Below are 6,000 nucleotides of genomic sequence, written 5' to 3' on the forward strand. Positions count from 1 at the left end.
TAGCAGGCTCACATCGTTAGTCCCCTCAAAAGAGAAACAGCGTGCTATGCTTTTCCATCATGCAAGTGATAATTTTGAGATGCCAAATTTTTAACAGGGCTTTGTTTTGTTTTGTTTTGTTTTGTTTGTTTGCTTGTTTTGTTTTTTTCGCCAGTTGCTCCAAATGCACATTGTTAGATACACTTGCTTGTTTCATTGTTCTTAGGTCATCTGAGTTTTTTTAATTTTTATTTGGAAGAGTGGCAGTTGTACAATGTCTGACCAAAATGGCCTTTTTTTCAGGAAGAGAACAGCTTTGAATAAGTAACTGACATTTTACAAAATCTCTCATGTGTCAGTGAGTACGCTGTGTGGCCAAAGAAGGTATAGCAGACGGCCTGTTAAATCCATAACCTACACAGAAAATTAGATATGCCAATAGATTTAACAGATACACTGTATCAAGGAATGTTAATGCTGTGCCTGAAGTATTTCAGAAGATGCTTGGATGCATCCTTCTTGCGATCTGGGTTGCACAGTGCTGCCCTGTGATGTTAGGTCTGGGATGCTCTAATTAGAGGGTGGTATATCCACCCTTCTCAGTGCTTGGGTGATCAGTGTCCCTGTGTTTGCCACATCTAATTCTTCTGAAATCAAGTTTCAGCTTTAAAAACATCGCCACAAGTGGTAATCCAGAAATGTGCTGCTGCTTGCTGTTGCAGTCAAGATTTAATGTTTGTTTACCAGCAAAGTTAATATTGTTTTGTAGAAACAAATAATAGTGGAGCAGGATAAATTTAAGAGAAAGGTCGTTTTTGTTTTGTTTGTTTGGTTTTTTTTGTTGGGTTTTTTTGGTTTATTTTTTAGTTGTTTTTTGTTGTTTTGTTTTATTTTGTTTTCCTCTCATAGCTATTAAGAATGTATCACAATTGAAGGAAATAGTGACCGTAAAAAAAGAGTGATTATCCCTTTCATTTTGACAAGAAGCTATTATTGAGGTAACTTCCTAGGCACAGAAGGAGGACAGTGAAGTAATAATTGCAAAGAACATGTTTGAACTAATGATAATATTTCAATACTGTGAAAGTTATGCCTCTTATGAAACTGAGTTCTATGAAAATGATTTCACTACAGTTGCCTTTTGTTTATGAAAAACCTCTAGCTTCCACCACAAATTTTCTCTTGTTGAGATTGATCCTTCCATCACACAAGCTGTCAGGGGTGCTCGCTAAGCTGCGGGCAACTGAATTGTGTGTTTTAACACTTGGTTTTGTTTATTGTGTATTTTCTGGAGTTAAACAAAACATCACATCAAAACTGAACTTGGACTAAACAGTTTTGAGCAGATTAAAAGTAGTTCTCAATGTTTAGTGGAATGCATCAATCTTTTAATTAGGAAACTGATTAATATTCACTGGAAGAATGCATGGGTGCTTCCTAGTGACTTATGGAAACAATCAGATTGTTTTAGTGAATCAGAAAATACAACTTTATGCACATTACATAATATATGAAAGCCATAATTAGTTATCTGTATTAATGTGGTTTATATAAGTTCCTTTATTATTTCATGTCTTTTGAAATTTGTTACTATTGTTTATGTGTTATAGTATGAAGTATTTGTTAACATTTCATGAACTTGTGGACTGAAACAAAGTAACATCTGCTTGATTTAACCTTAGTATATCACTGTGGCCTGTAAAGCTGGCAGGTGTTACTTAGTGCATGCTTAGGTTATGTCAAACTTACTAGGTGAAAAGTTGATCTTTGAGCGCTTGAGAGCATTGGCTTTTTCAGTCCTCAAGGGAGCGATGAAGGTTTCCAGTGGTCAAGAGCTCATTCTGTGGAAGAGAAGTAATCTTGATCTCTGCCTAATTCCAACCAGTAAGGATACATTAAAAGAGAATAGCTGCAGTGGAAATACTGTTCAGTCCCCACTTCACAGAATTACAGGATGGGTCACAGAATGGCTGGGGTTGGAAGGGACCTCTGGAAATCATCTAGTCCAAACCACCTGCTAAAGCAGGTTCACCCAGAGCAGATCACACAGGAATGCGTCCATGTGGGTTTTGAATGTCTCCAGAGAAGGAGACTCCACAACCTCTCTGGGCAGCCTGTTCCAGTGCTCTGGCACCCTCAAAGTAAAGAAGTTTTTCGTCATATTCACATGGAAACTCCTGTGCTTCAGTCTGTGCCCATTGCCCCTCATGCTATTGTTGGGCAGCACTGAAAAGAGTCTGGTTCCATCCTCTTGACACTCACCCTTGAGATATTTATAAGCATAAATAAGGCCCCCTCTCAGCTTTCTCTTTTCCAGGCTGATCAGACACAGCTCTCTCAGTCTTTCCTCATGAGAAAGATTCTCATTTTTGTAGCCCTAGCTTCCTGATCTCCAGGGTGAAACTGATCTTCCTGGCCAAAATTTGAGCATTAAACCATCAGTGATAGCCTGTACTACTTGAACATCATGTGTTTTTTAAGGGAACACAGACACTCTTCTGAATTAACTCATATTCAGGAGTCTTAAGTTTAGCATGGGTATGTGCTGTTATTCCACTTATACATTATTACTGAATAGCTGACGTTTGAGGTGTATTTCTAGATAGAGCAAACAAGTAGACTTCTTGGTGATCTGCTTATTTCTGCACTTTGAAGGAGTTAGAACTTTCATAGTGCTTACCATGAAAAAAGTTATAATGCAGTGCCAAACAGTAAGTAATGGTTGGGGAGGGGTTATTCTGCCTTGAGTTAAAAGCTCAAGATCTAGATCTCTTTGTAATATATTCAATAGTACATTTCTGGAAAGTGGTTATAAATTCTTCTTCCCCCCCAGTTATTACAAATTGAGGACACTTAGTCACTATCATCTTACTGCCTTATCGGCTGATATGGAAAGTTACAAGTAATTTTTCTCTTTATAACAACCTTTACATGTAGGAAGATGTGGGTCTTGCAGGACAAAGTGCCTCCAATGGCAAATATTTTCCAAGTTTTACTGTTTGCTGTCCTCCAGACCATGTCTAAATTGGCAGCAAAATCTTTTATATATATTCATCCAAGACAACCTTTGTCTGTGTTACGGTAACATTGGAGTAGAAAATTCTGTACAGTACAGATGGTGCATAGTGATATGATATTAACGCATAGTGATATGAGAATTGCAGGTTTTGAAAGTTAGTAACATTTTTTTACGTAATTTAGTTTGTGATCCACTATAACTGCTGATCTTTTTTTATTGACTGAATGCTTACCTAGTTATTCTCCATGTTGCCTTCGTATTTTTGAGTTCTCCTGAGTATACCACCACACGCTTTCATTTACCAAAGTCTGTCTTATGGATTTTTAGACTGTATCTTGAATTTGTGAAAATAATTTTGTATGCCAGTCTTGTTACTGAGATTTTCTTCATTCAGTATTATTAGACCATTTTTCGAAAATACCCTTACTTTCACATTCCTTTTAAGTGAAAGTGTTAACTGGGAAAGGAGAAGGGGTTTGAACAAATCGCATCCATGTCGGATTCAGGTGGCACCCCACTGGAAATTCTCTCAGTGTACTATTGACTCGGCCTCTGAGAACAGATTAGCTTTGGCTATTGCACGCATGATGTACAGATAAAGCGTATCTCTATAGTTTCCTTTTGAGAATGTTTGGTGGGATGTATAGAGTACTAAACAAAGTCGTATCATAATATACTGCTTTCCTTTCACCACATCTCAAGTTATGCTGTCAAGGAAGGTTCCTTAAGTACAAATACAATTTTTGTTACACTTTCAAATTCACTTTGGATTAAGACTGTAAAGATTTTCTGTTCAGCATATTTATCCTGATAAGCCTGTGGTGTTGTTAGCAGTGTACTGTTTCAAAAGTCTGCAAACACAAGGAACTGTGTTTTTGTGCCAGCAGATCTTATTTTACCCCAGTGTTTTATTTTGTGGATGGCAAAAACTTCCTCTACCATCTCAAAGGATTACTGCATTAAGCCTCTTTCTCTAGCCTTTTCTAAACTTGTGCAGGTAAAACCAAACATATGCTAATAAATCCGTTAATATTTTTTTTGTGTGGCTTATTGCATGTACAAGGACAGCTGATTGGACTGTTTTACATACTTATTAAATACCCAGCAGGTTTTTCTATGGTAGCATAGTTTAGAAACTATTTGATTGCTATCAATATTAGAGTTTTGACAAGTACATTGTTTTATTTTGTTCCAGCAACCCAAAGAGCTACTCATTCCTTTCTCTCCTTCTTAGGGATCTTTTGTGTGCAAGTAGATCATGTGGGTCCTAATAGGTCACAGTGAATAAATAGCTCAGCTGAAGTCACTGTGCTCAGAGTATAACAAAGGCTTTGTTCTGCTGGGCACAATGGAGCCAACAAGCAACAGTAGGAGGGTGATGCTAAATGCTATCTCTGTGGATTTTATTAAATACTAATGTGCAGTTGACTGCCAGGGAGACTTGACAGCTTCATTACATTTTTCTGTCCTTGTTAGTCTCCCTCAAAGAGCATAATGATCACCTTGTTGGCTGATGTTTGTGCCATCCACGCAAAGTGTGTTTACAGAGAGAAAATATGTGTTAGTATTCAAAATCGGGTACACCTTAGATACACTGTAGTGCTCTTTAATTCAGCTTTTCCCTTTCTGATAAGACTTTCAAGGAGAACTCTGATCACAAAGTACCGTGAAAAATTTAACTTACGTCATTCCAGGTCCTCCAGCTTCTTTTGGAGTATGTTTTCTACCAAAATTCATTTTCTTATTGGTGATGGTACTGGGGCCTCTGTTGGAAAACATTGTGTTTTTCTAAATGTTTTTCTGCAGTTTTTGGAACTTTAACTTTTCCCAAATTATGATTGTGCTTCTTGTATTCTTTATATTCTTTAATTACATAGGCCTTTCACTAGGTAGGGTTATTTCATTCAGGCTGTTTTATATGTGCAGCAGTAACCATATTGCATGAGGGTAGCTGATAGGTATTGCTTCACCTGCTCTCTCTCTTCCTTAATTGCTGTCAACCATGGACACATTATACATATTTTAATTGCACTTGATTTGTTCTGGAAGATGTTGGAAGAATGCATGGAATTGTCCACAGGATAAATCCAGCCCATGAGAGTGTTTCCCACTAGACCTGAGATTCTGTGGGTCACTGGAAACCTTGCTCAAGAAATTAGTATGAAGACCAAGCAAAGTTTTTTGTTGCAGCCTTACCAAATAGCTTAGAAATTTGAAAAATTTCTTCCCTGTTCCTTACAAATACGGGATGAATGGAGGAGAGAGGGAGAAGGTGAAGTGGAGGAAGAAAATGTATCTTTTCCTGTTCAAATAAGAAAGAGGAGGAGGGGAAAAGAGATTCCTTTGTCAGTGTGCAGACCAGAGGAAAGGAGGAGCTGAGGGGAAGCTGGTTCATAGGAAGGAAGTCACTCATTCTGAATGTCAGTTCTGTAATAGGGCTCGTCTGGATTTCCTGGCTTAGTGTAATTTCAGCGCTGTTTTTGTGGTTCTGTACTTTCAGCTGTGCAAATGCATTGCAGGGTTACATTTTTCTTTCATGTTTTTCTACTGCATACTAAGAAATTTAAAATAACAATAAGGTTTTCTACTCAATAATGGCAGAATTCGTTATTTTTGAAGAACAGGGCAATTTTATAAATACATGCTCTACAAGCATGACTGCCGTGTTGTTTAAAAAAATAAATTGAAAGCATAAATTATTTTGCTGTATTGTATTATGTAATAGGCCTGCAGCTGACATGTGGGAATTAGTATTCTGATCTCTTAAACGTATCAGAATGGAATGTAAAGGTACCTTCCTTCTATTTATAAGATAAGATTTCTGTCAGTGCTCATTACCTTAAGATAAGTCAGGAGATACTTAGTGGAAGACAAGATTGTGTGTTAAAGCTAATTACTATCTAATGTAATGTAGCTGCATGTGTCCTTAGTCAACAGAGTCTCTGGTTCCTTGACTTACCAGTCACAATGGAAAGTGATCTACATCGGTCTCACGTTTCTGC

The 6,000-nt window shown here is 37.4% G+C and overlaps 1 protein-coding gene across 11 annotated transcripts in view; it reads left to right on the forward strand.

Moving 5' to 3' along the window:
- Positions 1 to 6,000, forward strand: part of MYO6 (myosin VI) — a gene marked incomplete at both ends in the record, with an annotated part of 81,165 nt that overhangs the window by 32,904 nt on the left and 42,261 nt on the right. The window lies entirely within an intron of this gene.

Source organism: Nesoenas mayeri, assembly GCF_963082525.1.
Source record: "Nesoenas mayeri genome assembly, chromosome: 3".
NCBI lineage: Eukaryota > Metazoa > Chordata > Aves > Columbiformes > Columbidae > Nesoenas > Nesoenas mayeri.